Genomic DNA, 13,402 nt, shown 5'->3' with positions numbered 1-13,402 from the left:
TTGGAATTTATGCACATTAGTATATTTATTTTTTGCTTAACAATTCTTAAATTTTAAAATTAGGTTAAAAAATATGTATAAAAATTTTTTAAATTTTAAATATTTTTAGTTGGCGTTGCTTTTTTTCGAAGTACAACATCAACTGTTATCAATAAAATTTTAATGCCAGCAACTTTTTGATTTATAATCATGGCAAAAAAATTATTTCAATTTCCCATATTTATAATTTTATGATATTAAGTTTTTGAATACAAATATTTAATGAAAATAATTATTAAAAGTGGAATGTTCGATGTAAGGCCGTTATATTTATTCCACAAGTATTGCTTTCTCTTTCTAGTAACACTAATATAAATGGCTTGTCAGAGCTTTCGTATACCAAAACTCGTATGAGAGTTATATGCTTTAACAACTCTTTTAATGGGAGCTTAACTTTAATTATAAGAATTAATAACTCTAGTAATTGCGCTTTTTTGTTTTTATAAAGATATTAGGGTCTTTTCGTGTTCTACAAGACTGCAATTATAAGAGTAATGTTCTTAAAGAATTCTTAATATACATAGCTTATACTTCTTAACATAGCATATACAAGAGTCTTATGAGATAAAAATTGTTACTTTGGAACGAATATTGTCACTCATATACGGAACAGAACTAGAAATTGGAATGTAAGAACTATAACGGAAATTTCAAAATTAAACTGAAAGAAACGGAAATTTCAAGATTAACTAAAATGAAGCGATATGTGAACGGAATTTTGGGATTGCCAATTTCATTTGGTATTTTATAAAAAATTTTTTTACTGAATTCAAAATTGTCATCACAATTCATCATGAAATGCTAATTTTGATCACTAAAAGTTGATAAAAGTTAATATTTTGTACATGCAAATATTAACAAGGAAGAAATTTAATTTATTGAAAAAAAATTATAAATGTGTTGACATTCAATTAGTTTTTCAAAAACTCAAATAGTTAGCCAAGACCAGGAAACGGATTTTTAGGTTTTTACCTATTTTTAGTAGTATTTGTTAGGTCATATTTACCAACACACAAATGCGTTTCATAAAATTTCCTTTTATTTGGCATCGATTTGGAATAACCTTTTCCAACCTTTTTCGTGGTTTAACATTTTTTCAATCTTTTTTAATATTATTTTTAATATTATTAGCAGAACTTAAGAAGACATAAGAACTTAATTTGCTAATATTATTAGCAAATTAAATTCTTCTTTTGTCCACAACGTTCTTCTTTTGTCCATAACGTTTCATAGGAATCCATATTTTTTACCGATTCATCTTTGAAATCACAACATTTTCAGGTTGCTCTGCCTAGTGATTAAATAGTTGTACTTCACATTGAGCAACTCCCGATTTTTCGTTGTATATAGGATACAACTTCCGGCAATAAAATTTGTTGACTTTGAAGTATAGGCAATTTTTAAACTCAGTTTCCTTAATTGGATAATATGAGTCACGAGTTAAATTAACTATGATGTATTCTGATGATGGGTTGACAAAATCATTCTCATGAAGTATTAGTATCGGGATTATGTGGAAAATTGGATACAATTCTGGTTGTGGCAACAAAATTTTGCATTCAAACATGAAGCGAAACAATGCCATTCGCCCTCGTATCGTCATTAATTTGTCTAGTTGCAGAAGTTGCTGTATATTTTTGATTTCAGGAATGAAGGTACCACGCCGAATGTAACCACTTATGATACACTGCAATTTCCAGTTGTTGTTAGTTGTCCATTATTCTCCTTTTTAGATTTTTTGCATTTTTACAAGTACTTTGAAAGAAGGCGATAGTTCTTTGTAGCCTTGGTAATGATGAAAATCATTCAATGCAAAGAGTTTCATCTTTGAATGGAAAAGTTGGTTTTCTTGTTACCAAGTCCAACTGTGTTAGTTGAAGCGCCTTGTCTGTCACATTTGTTGCGTCATTATGTAGCCATTCTGGTCCTGACCACCAAAATTTGTTTTCAATAATTTGTTTTTCCTCTTGACGCCAAGTCAGTGGGATTTTCAGTCGTTTAACATAGTTTCAAATAGTCTTCCTTGGTGATAGTTGAATGATTTGGCAATAAAGGTTTTCCACTTTCTTAGGTTTTTCTGGAGCCAGGAAGGTACTACTTGGGAATCGGTCCATACATACAGTACTACAACCGCAACCTTATTAAGCAATTTTATTAGTAATTCTGCTTCTTTTAGTTCTAGTCGCGGATTTTAAAATTTTTGTGAAGACGATGCTAAGTTTTTTTAGGCAGTGACTAATATTGATTTATAACCACCTTGATGCAGTCGTGGGTATACTATTCGAGCATATGCCCTACCTGAAGCGTAACAGCACCCACGAAGTTTAAGTGGTTTGGTTGAAATGTAGAAAAACCACCTTTAAACTTTTACATGATCTATAAATTGCAATTGGTTGCGAAAATCGGTATATTTATCATGTAGACATGATGGTAATAGCTCATCCCAAGAATTATTTTTGTTCCATATGTCTTACAGAATATCATTTTGGCGGTTAATGCAACTGGTGCTACCCACCCAAGTGGATTGAAAATTCTGGAAATTTCGGAGAGTACAACTCTTTTTGTGATATATTTTTGTTTGTTCGGACGTTCAATTATAATTCTAAATTCCTCTTCTTTTGGATACCGTCGTATTCCAAATATTTTACGCGACTCAGTTTGTGTACTTCCCAATTCATCACATTTTTCCGGCATTGTATTGTTTATGAGTTGTAGATTGTTGCCTGCCCGATTGTGAAATCTAAAGCCAGCGCGTTTGACATTTGTATTTTTTCCATCGGGTTATAACAGAAGTTAAATTTTGTTGAAGTTTAGGCCCTGGCCTCATGACATCATTGATACTTATGTTGTTTTGCGATCCATCAAATACAACACGAAGTTTCGTGGTTGCGCTTTCTTCTTTTATAACTGCATGATGTGGTAAAAAGTATGATTCATCTTGGTTGCCCATTTCACATTTTTTCGTATCGCCTATTTTCTCATATTCTCACATAAATGCTTTGTAACTTTCGGCAAGTTTTCGGTTTCTTGCGAAGTGTTTTTGGCACTTTACTAAAAATTTTTGAAAAAAAGTACTTATTAGTTTCACTCTGTCCATCCCTCCATTTGTCCGTGTGTCTGTTTACAAAACTTCTACACCCTTGAAGATGGAAAGCTGAAATTTAATACTTGCATAGACCTTTACTAGAAACTTATTTCCGTTGAACAAAATTTTTACCTATCTCCCCCCTCTAGAAGTTATACCCCCCAAAACCCTAAAAATGCCATTTTTTAACTATCTAGTGCAGTGAAACCATAAGCATCTTTAAAATTTTGCAAACGCAGAAAGGCAGTGGCTTGCTTCCCCTAATGCAGCATACTATAGTTAAGCTTTAGAAAAACAAAATGGCCGTTCAAATTTACCATTATCTAAAGTCCGTTTTTTTCAAATTTTTGATGTCGTTTTTCTTCTAGACCCCAGCCTGTAGAACCCTGAAATTTTAGAAGCTTTTAGACACCAATAAATGCTTCATTTCGTTTGAAGAAAATTTTTTTCCATCTCCACCGCCTCTCAAGTTATCGCCTCCTGAAATTTGTAAAATTTGAATTTTTGACACTTTATATTTCCGAAGCCGCCTTATATTTTCCAAACCTAACGGTAAATTCCATGACATTAAAAAATATAATTATTTTTCTTTACTCACACCATTAACCCTTAAAATCGAACATTATGTTAACCCCTCTTCATGTTAATTTTTTGCTCCATTTCAAAGACTGCATAAATCGTTCATCCTAAATATATGCAATCCTAGAAATAGTTTTGTTTATGAATGAAAATAATTTTAATAGTGTGGTGGATATACATAGACTGTTCTTAAAAGCAGTATTTTCACTTGCTGAAGCGAAAAGTTCTACAATACAAACTTTATTCCATATTAATTAGGCGTGCGATTGCTTTCTTTTTACTGTCGTTATTAAGCAATGCGGCTTTATAGTCTTCTCTGGATTCTGGCAATATATCTCCCTTCGTTACTACGCTGAGTAGTTGCTTCACAAAATGCTTCATTTTTTCATCTTCTTTCGCCATATCATTCATATTAAGCTGTTCTTAAGGGTTTTAACTGCTTCAGGACCAGCTGCAATTCATCCAAAGACTGTTTGCTGAGCTATTGGATAGTATGATTGTCCTTTTATTTTTCCACTAAGCAATATTTCACAAATGATATTTATCATACAATGATAGAATTATATCATACATTCCTGTAGGTAATAAAACAGTTGCATTTTTTGGTATAACGCAGTTATATGATTGCCCGCCCGAATTACTAGGTGCATTATGTGTTTTTATTCTGCATTCATCATGTAGCAAGCTGTAATGATTTTTGTTGCATTTCATGCAAATGTTCTTTGAAATGCACTTGTTTCTCACATGATTGCTGCTGAGACAGTTTAAGCATAAGTTGTGCCTTCCTACTGCTGCCAATTTTCGAGTAATACTCATGTCTTTGATGTTTTGATATTTTCCGCCACTTTTTACAAATTGGACATTCTTTTACCTTCATCACGCTGTGATACATTTGGTTGCTTCGCTCTTCATGTTTTGTTTTTATTGTCAAGCCCCCCAAAGTTTCTAATACCTGAAACCTTGTTCCTAGGAACTGTAATATGTTTCTTTATTTAAATGAGATAGAGATAGTAACTTATTCATATATGCTGAGAACAGTATTCTTGTGTTGTACCTGGCTGTTTGTTAATTCCCATACAGTAACGTAATTTTCGTTAGTTATTAACAGATGTTTTATTAAGTTCATTGGCTCTGCCGACAGTAGACTTTTGAGATAATGAAATTTTTGAACGTTATCCAATTAGCTAATATTAGCGAATTCAATACGTTAAAAAAGCTGGTCCATGAGCCATACTGGTCGTTGAACATTGATACGTTAATTTGCGGTAGTTTTACCTTCTAATTCTAATGATATCTTTCCAATATGCTACCTTATTGACAATTTATGCATTAATTAAATTCTTAATTTTCCCATGTCAATTTGTGTATCATAATATGTGTTTCAAATTTACTTAAAGTAAAATTATCAAACAAAATGTATGTAAATTAAGTCCTACTAAAATATTGTGAGAAAGTTATATATGGGAAAATAATTACATTAATTAACTATAATGTTCTCCTCCGTCGGGAATCCACCTTGCCATGGTGAAGGGGCTCAATAAGGACTGATTGCGGTCTAAAAGAGCAAGGCATAGAGTGTCGACTTCCCAAGGGCATAGAGTATCGACAATAGCCAATCTCTAATAAGTCCCAACGCATAGAGTAATGGCTCCAGTCAATCTCTAGTAGGTTCCAACTCCAAGCCAAGACGGGATAAGTGCGCCGAGGACTGGATATCCAAGGGAGTCAATACTTGATCGAACAGAACTCCTGATACCGGGCGACTTCCGGTTTAAGTAAATGTCTTCCCACGGTATGAGGCTCTGCCTACTATATATGGATAAAAAAAATTAAAATCTTAAGGGAGGTGCTCTTTTGGATGCACCAGAACTAAACAACGAGCAACCTTCGGGTTCTCAAACTCTAGAGCCTTCAGGCTCTAAGACATTATCTAATAAGGGCCAACCTTCGGTTTCTCCTATTACACGGCCTTCAGGCCTAAACACACTTCGTGCTTACAAAAAGCAGAACGAGCTTTTGTCCGTTTCTGAAAGCAAACCAAACTCTTCCGACTCGGAAAACTTAGACCTAACTGCACTTTCTATTGGACAGAGTGAAAATGTACAAAATCTGTCTCAACAACTGCAGAGCTTCGAGATTGACTTTGTGATCTCCGTGTCCAGAAGTCCCTAACTGGCGCAGTGAAGAGGCGTCTCAGAAAGCTTCTTCGTACGGGGCTGTCTCGCAACAAGGCCTCGAACTGGCTAAATTAACGATTGGCGACAGAGCTCAAAAGGCTCCAAAATATAAGTCTAAACGGAACAGGTCGGATGACAGCTTCCCAAAAAACAACCCCTCAAAAAGGGATAGGAAAAGTGGAAACATTGTTCCCATGCTGTCACAGCCGTCGAAAACCGGCTCCAATCTTTTACGGATATTGTTAAGGCCATGTATTTAGCCATAACTGAGGAACAATATCCTCAAAAGAAATTGACCGAGGTCCAGCTTCAACAGATGCAGCGTTCAATCATGACTCTAGCCTTGAACCTCCCGTTGGATGGTATTTGCTCCTCTTTTCTGGGTAGTCAGAAAAGGGACGGATGGCTCAGCGATAGTTGCGTGGACGCTGAGATATCCAATGGCCTTGGTAACATTGTCCTGTAATATTTTTTGCTTACCCCCGCAGGATATAAAGGACGGTAACAACATGAGCGTTAGCAGCTCAAAATCAAGAATCGAGAACTTCGAGATTGTGATCTAAGAATCCTTTCTCGGATAGACAAAGTGAAAAATTTTCTCCAGGTCATCATCTCCGTTGGCTTAAAAACTTTGGAGCTTCTGAAGCCACAAAAATTTAGGGTGAACTGGCTATTCGGCAACATCGTCTTCCGGCCCATTTTGCTGAGGACACTTGATGTCCCCCGCATGGTGTTGATGCTGAACTTTATAACCAGATGCGACGTCGACACCCATCACGTAGCTTGGGGAAGCTCCAACAAAAACGCCCGAGAAGCAAATGTGGGTTGCCAACCCACTGTCATAAATGCCATTCGACGGGAGGTACTGGATCTCACCTTGTTAAGGGCGGGGATAAGACATTGTCTCCGGCTGGCATGTTTTAAGGGAGCCTTCCCTCACGAAATCCTATATCAGGAAACCTAGAAACACGAACTGGTCTCTTTTTAACGAGAGACTTTTTAACCGGTTTCCGGACCTAACAGTGGGAGATCTAAAAGCGGCGGCAACAGAAATCAACAACAACGTTGCAGCTCAACGTTGACAAGGGTCAACAACAAAAGGGATGTGCCTTGGTGCAATTCTGAGCTCAAGAAGCTCAGAAGAACATCAAGGAGCCTGTTCAACAAAACCAAAAACACAGCGGACTGGGAGCCCTAAAGGATGGCCTCAAAAAATTACGAAAAAACATTACGTTGAAGCAAGAGATTGAGCTGGCGAAATCTCTGTGGAAGCATCGAGGAGCTCCCAGCTGCATATAGATTGCAGAGAGTTATGTCGATGGATCACAGGAATCTATTGGGTTTCATTAAAAGGCCAGATAGTGGCTTCACGATTACACACCTTTCTGGCTTCAGGTCTCTAGCCGATCGTGATTGGGCGGGTACGCAGGAACCATTATATCAAGCGGTTCCTGCGTGCGGTTACAATGTGATATCTGCGAAGAGAGGGTAGACTGGGAAATTAACACATCCAATACATCCCGGCCAACATGCCTACTAGGCCCGAAAACCGCTCTTCATGAAGTTGAAAATACGCTGCAAAATAAAGAGATACTAGCGGGTACTTTCATAAATATTTCGGGTGCTTTTAAGCAAGCAATGACGTCGAGGGGCAAATGATGGAGGTGCTCTACTATTGAATGGACTACTAACATGCACAGGGGTAGAAGAATCGAGGCGGTAATTGATACTAACTCCTTGATGGTCGCAGCCACTAGGGGCTGCGCACAGAGTGGGGCTTTTTCATCACTTTCGAGGTTTCTAGTTATGGACCAGTTACTTCTGAGATTGGAGCAATCAGGATTCGGATGCATTAGCTATGTTCACGACCTAGTTTTGGTCCAGGGCAAATTCGAGACTACAGTGTCGAAGCGCACTCAACTGTAGATCCTTATTCTGGAGGACCTGGGGCCTTAGCCTCTAACTGGTGTGGTGTGGCGGTACAAGACTTTGGTACGGCCAACGGTAACGTATGTTGTCTTTGTATGAGGGGGGCCCAAATTATTCTTAACAGAGTACAAAAGTTAGTTTGTCTGGGTCCCACTGGTGCCCTGAGGACCTCGCCGATGACAGCGCTTGAAAGGATGCTGGGACTTCTTCCCTTGCATCTTCGTGTTGATGGCGTTGCGGTGGTCAGGGCTACAAGACTGAAGCTCTCAGAATATATAGGACGTGGCTCGGCAGGACGCAACTCCATTCTACAAAAAGTTGGATTGGGTGAAGAGTTTCGGAGGCGTCGGACTTCCTAATCAAGACGGTTAAATGCGAGAGGAACCTGCAGGTAATAATACCTGAAGGGGAATCCGTCGAGTCAATTATAGCCTCCTTGCCGGCTAAGGCTTCCGTGTGGTACACAAATGGCTCTAAAGGCGATCGCGGCATGGGTGCTGGTGTATATAAATTCTGAAAGAAATTAAACCCAATTTATCACTTCTACCTTAACCTATAGCACGGTGGGGGACATGGTCAGATCCCACCGTGTTATAATAGTTAATAATATATTATGCCCACAATTTTGAAATAATTGAAAATGTGTTGTTCAACTTACCAGAAGAAGATTCTATGCATGTTTTCAAATTTAGGTTTTAAAAATAAATTAAAAAGTGATTTTATATTTTTATGTGCCAATTTCAGTTTTCTTCGCAATTCAATCACTCGCTTGGAGTCTTCTGGGTTATCTCTTCATGCTCATATAGAGATTATTGAAGATGCTTTTGCAAAAATAAATAACGTAATTGGGTCACATGCAGTCTCAGTTAAAGTTAAAATCGCCAATATTCCTAAAAAAACTAGTGATTTCAATATTTTAAAAAATGTTACAAACGTTATCGCTTGGAACACAGCATCTCCTCAAAATTTATACAAAAATGCTGAAATCAAGACATTTAAATTTGTGCCAGTGACTTCAACTGATAACCAACAACATTTTACGTTTGAAAATTTGCGTAATCATTTTCATTATAAACTGCAATTTTAAATTATGTCAGAAAATTTAATTTGATATTTAATCAAATTGTACAATAAAACTGATGCTTTATTTTGGTTGCACAATTTTTTTTTAATTTTAATTTATATTTTTGATTCGTGATACTTTTGGGTTTTTATAAGCCTGAATTCTAGGTTTTGTTTATTATTTTTGAGATAAACTTTGTTATATTGTATCCTTAGTTAATTTATTTGGTTTTTTTCAGTTGAATTTTATTGTTTTATGTTCAATTTTATAAATTTATTGAAATAAATGTGATACCTTAATTTTTTTGGTATAATTTTTAAAGTTTGTTAGAACCTCTTTAAGCGACTTTTTTCCAGTTTAAAGCGACCTATTTAGGTGCCTAAAAGCAGTTTTTTAGCACCTAAAAACCCGTTCGCTAGTCATTACACATAACCTTGACACAACAAAAATATCAAGGCCTGAACTCTTCTTTTTTTGAATGAATGTGTTAAAATAGCGAATGTATTAATAGCAAAATGACGTTTCTGAATAATATTTTTTTCTTTTTTGACTAAACCTAACAATTTTTATATTAAACCATATCTGATGAAATCTGGCAGCATATCTGCTGAAAGGCTGTACAATAGTTGAATTTTTCGTCGCAACAAATTCAACTATTGAAAAGCCTGTTGAATAATATAAATATTTTAATAAAGAAACAATTAAGAAATGAAGTTGATAAATATTGGCAAAATAGGCTTACCAAAATCTCCACAAAGAACTCTAACATGTTCCCAGAAATAAACAAAATATTTAAACCGAAAAGATATTTAATCAATAATTTACATGTAGATTTTTATGTATATCACATATCATATATATATATATATATATATATATATATATATTAATGTCATTTATATGTATATTCCAAAAGATCAAAGAGACATATATAATTTATTGAGCCATGAGTTGCTATAGTGTACAAGCTATCCTAATGTTTTTATATTTGTGTCTATAGACAGACTAAAGTTTTACAAAAAATTTTCTTAGTCCAAATACGTTATAAACTTCGTACGGGGAGGCTGTATCGTTGAGCGGTAAAATAATTTATTTGCTATTTAAAATTTATTTTCAATTTAAATTTAATGAATAATTATATTAATTTTTTATGTTATTAAATAAAATGAAGATTTATAACTTATATTAGCTAAATTTTGTCTTTTGTCCATAATATCTAGAAAAAAAAAGGTGAATTTGAAAAAATAGTACTAAAGTTTATCTAAAAAGACGAAATAACTTAATAAATTAGTAAGATTCGGTGTACTTTTTAAAGTTTCTATTGTAATCATATATAAATAAAATATAATAATATATTTTATTACGTTCATATAAATATGTGTTGAGTGTGTCATATAAATGCCCCGAGGGTGTTACATGGAAGGATGCAGAAGCAATAGTCTACGAGAAAAGGAGAATGTAAATGCTATATTTACATTTACTTTGCCAAAGAACGAGATCATCAGGGATAAATAGAGGGATAAATAGATACAAACATTAGGAAAGAGACATCAACACGACACCAACGAAGTATTTTTATTTGTAAGAGCTTTAAATTTTATTCTGTTTCCCGTGGCAAATATAATTTAACCATTTAGTTACTAATTTTGAGATTTTAACAATTTTAATAAGTAAGTAATTTCATCTTAAATTACTAATAAAAGAAAATTGAATAATTTTGTGTAATTTAGGTGAATACATAGGTATAGGATAAAATTTATAGATTTTCTCATCAAATATTACTAGCGTTAAGAAACATCGAATAAAAATTTAATTTTTTTATATAAATATGTTATGTAGATACTAACAAAAGTCAATTTAAATTTTTTTTAAAAACAATTATTTTATGCATTTACTGTTTGTGTTCTATGTTACCTAAAAAATGTTTTATTACCTGTAATTTATTATTCTAGTTTGTAAGAACATGAAATTTAATTTTGTTATTATTTAAATGAGACAAAATAAATTCTGTATATATTTTATATGTAATCGTTTCTGTATATATTTTGTATATAATAAACATTTCTAATTTATTCGAAAATACCTAATCTATATTATTATATTCTACAAGCCAAATCCGATGGCGCAACCATGGCGTATTTTCGCTTACATTCTTTATCTTCGGAAGAATAACATAGGAAAAGAAAACGAAAAGAACAAAAAAAAATAATTCTGAATTTTCCCAACATTTTTGGTATGTATATTATATTATAAATTGTATGCCAATTTGTTGCAGAACGTTTTTATTTTTTTGTTACGTTTATTTTTTCATAAGTTTAATAAGCCTGTTACGCAGCGCAGAGGCGATAACATTCTTTTATGCACAATTTACTCATAATATTATTGTTTTTTTAATCATTTAAAGAAATATAATTCGTGCATTAATCATATAACGCATATGAAATAAAGTAACATTCAGAAAAGCTTTTTTTGTTTGGTTTTACTCAAAAACTAATGTCTTTATATCTAACAAGTCCCAATGCTCAGAGAGAAACTTGAAAGCACGACCTTATTTGATATGGGTTTTTTTTAAATCGAAGTGGCTATTTTTTGAGAAGAAATATTAAAATAAATTCACACTTATTATAAAGCAGGTAAAATTTAGAAAATATATTTGAAAAATAAAAAAAATATATTAATATTTTCATTGATAATTATTTTAAAATTTAAAAAAAAGCGGAAAAACAACAAGCACATCCTTCGCCTTCAACGTTTTATATGTTACTGAAAGCATTTCATTATTTTAAGTGAACAGCTTTTTTTTCTCATAGGGTAAGTTAACTCAAGATATGGGGAGTAACTTTGGTGTCAAGTTGAAAATATAATTAATGAAAGATAATTCTTAAATATTGATACAAATACATAGTAAAGAAAAAATTTGAAGAGGGAATTAGAAAATAATATCTAAAATACAATCAAATATTATTTGTTAAATACAAATTTTATATAAACTTCAAAATTTTACCTCTATTTTTATTTGAAAAAAATATTAAAAACTTACTATCATTTATATCAATTACCTAAGAAAAAAAAAATATTTAAAATGTTTGGAAAAAACAATCATATATTTTTATGACCGGATTTGAATATTTTTTTATTTTTGAAATAAATGGTATTTTACCAAATGACTCAAAAATTCCGACTGTAAAGTAACAGGTATTTTAAAATTTTTGTTCTTTATGTAATATTCTTTCCGTTTAGAATTAAGATAGGTCATACATACACATGCAGGACATTTTATAAATAGATTGCTCTTGTTTACCTGCTAATAAAATATGAAAAAAGAGAACTCAATATTTTTGAAGCACTCAATATAACATGTTTTAAATAGTTTTAAAATAATTATTTAAAAAAGAATTTATTGGAAGTAGGTACATGCATATTTATTTTTCATAGCTTAAAAACTAACTGAAATTATTTGAAACAATTTTATAAGTAACGTATAAATAACCGAAATGAGATAATTCAAATTGTTGAAATGTGTCAACCTATATTACTTTTAATAACTTTTTTGTTAACCCACACTACTCAACTTACCTTATTGGGAAATACAAAATGTGCATGAAAAATTATACATCCTTCCTCATTAACATTTGAAACCATACTGAAATATGAATTTGAATTTTTTTTTCATTTTTTCTTTCCTCCTACCTTTCTTTCTTTTTCGTGCAATAGAATTTAAATGGGAAGCTTTTTAAAAAATATGTATAATATCCTGAGATTTTTTAAAATATTAAACTCTTTTTTACTTAGAAAAAAGAAAAAAATAATAAAACATATGACACGATCAGTGGCATTTAAAGAAAAAACCAGCAACGAAGCCAAAAATTAATAATAGATATAAAGACATTACAAAAACTAATGTATTTATATCTAACAAGTCCCAATGCTCAATTTTTTTGCCCAATGAAAGCACAACCTTATTTTATATGGGTTTTTTTAAATCGAAGTGACTATTTTTTGAGATGAAATATTAAAATAAATTCACACTTATTATAATAAGTTATTATAAGCAGGTAAAATTTAGAAAATATATTTGAAAAATCAAAAAAATATATTAATGTTTTCATTCATAATTATTTTAAAATTCTTAAAACAGCGGAAAAACAACAAGCACAACCTTCGCCTTCAACGTTTTATATGTTACTGAAAGCATTTCATTATTTTTATGCAGCTTTTTTTTCTCATAGGGTAAGTTAACTTAAGATATGGGAAGTAACTGTGGTGTCAAGTTGAAAATATAATTAATGGAAGATAACAATTGAATATTGATATAAATGCATAGTAAAGAAAAAATTTGAAGAGGGAATTAAAAAATAATATCTAAAATACAATCAAATATTATTTTTATACCCGTACGAACGTATGTTCGAAGGGTATACTAAATTTGCCTTACCGTTTGTAACGCTAAGAAATAACGGTGTTAGATATAGACTCAAGTGTATGTTTTTGATCAGCGTCAAATTCTGAGTTGATTTAGCTTTGTCTGTC

General features: G+C 32.6%; 1 long non-coding RNA gene across 1 annotated transcript in view; it reads left to right on the top strand.

Moving 5' to 3' along the window:
• LOC129616000 (uncharacterized) overlaps nt 1-8,956 on the top strand; it is a 32,703-nt gene extending 23,747 nt beyond the window's left edge. Inside the window, exon 3 of the long non-coding RNA XR_008697508.1 lies at nt 8,554-8,956. This is a non-coding gene — a long non-coding RNA (uncharacterized LOC129616000). The remainder of the gene's footprint in view (nt 1-8,553) is intronic.
• Nucleotides 8,957-13,402: the final 4,446 nt, after the last annotated feature.

The sequence above is a fragment of the Condylostylus longicornis genome, unplaced genomic scaffold (genome assembly GCF_029603195.1).
Source record: "Condylostylus longicornis isolate FDR11 unplaced genomic scaffold, ASM2960319v2 ptg000157l, whole genome shotgun sequence".
Lineage (NCBI taxonomy): Eukaryota > Metazoa > Arthropoda > Insecta > Diptera > Dolichopodidae > Condylostylus > Condylostylus longicornis.
The sequence above is the reverse complement of the archived record's forward strand: the minus strand, read 5'-3'. Positions and strand labels throughout refer to the sequence as shown.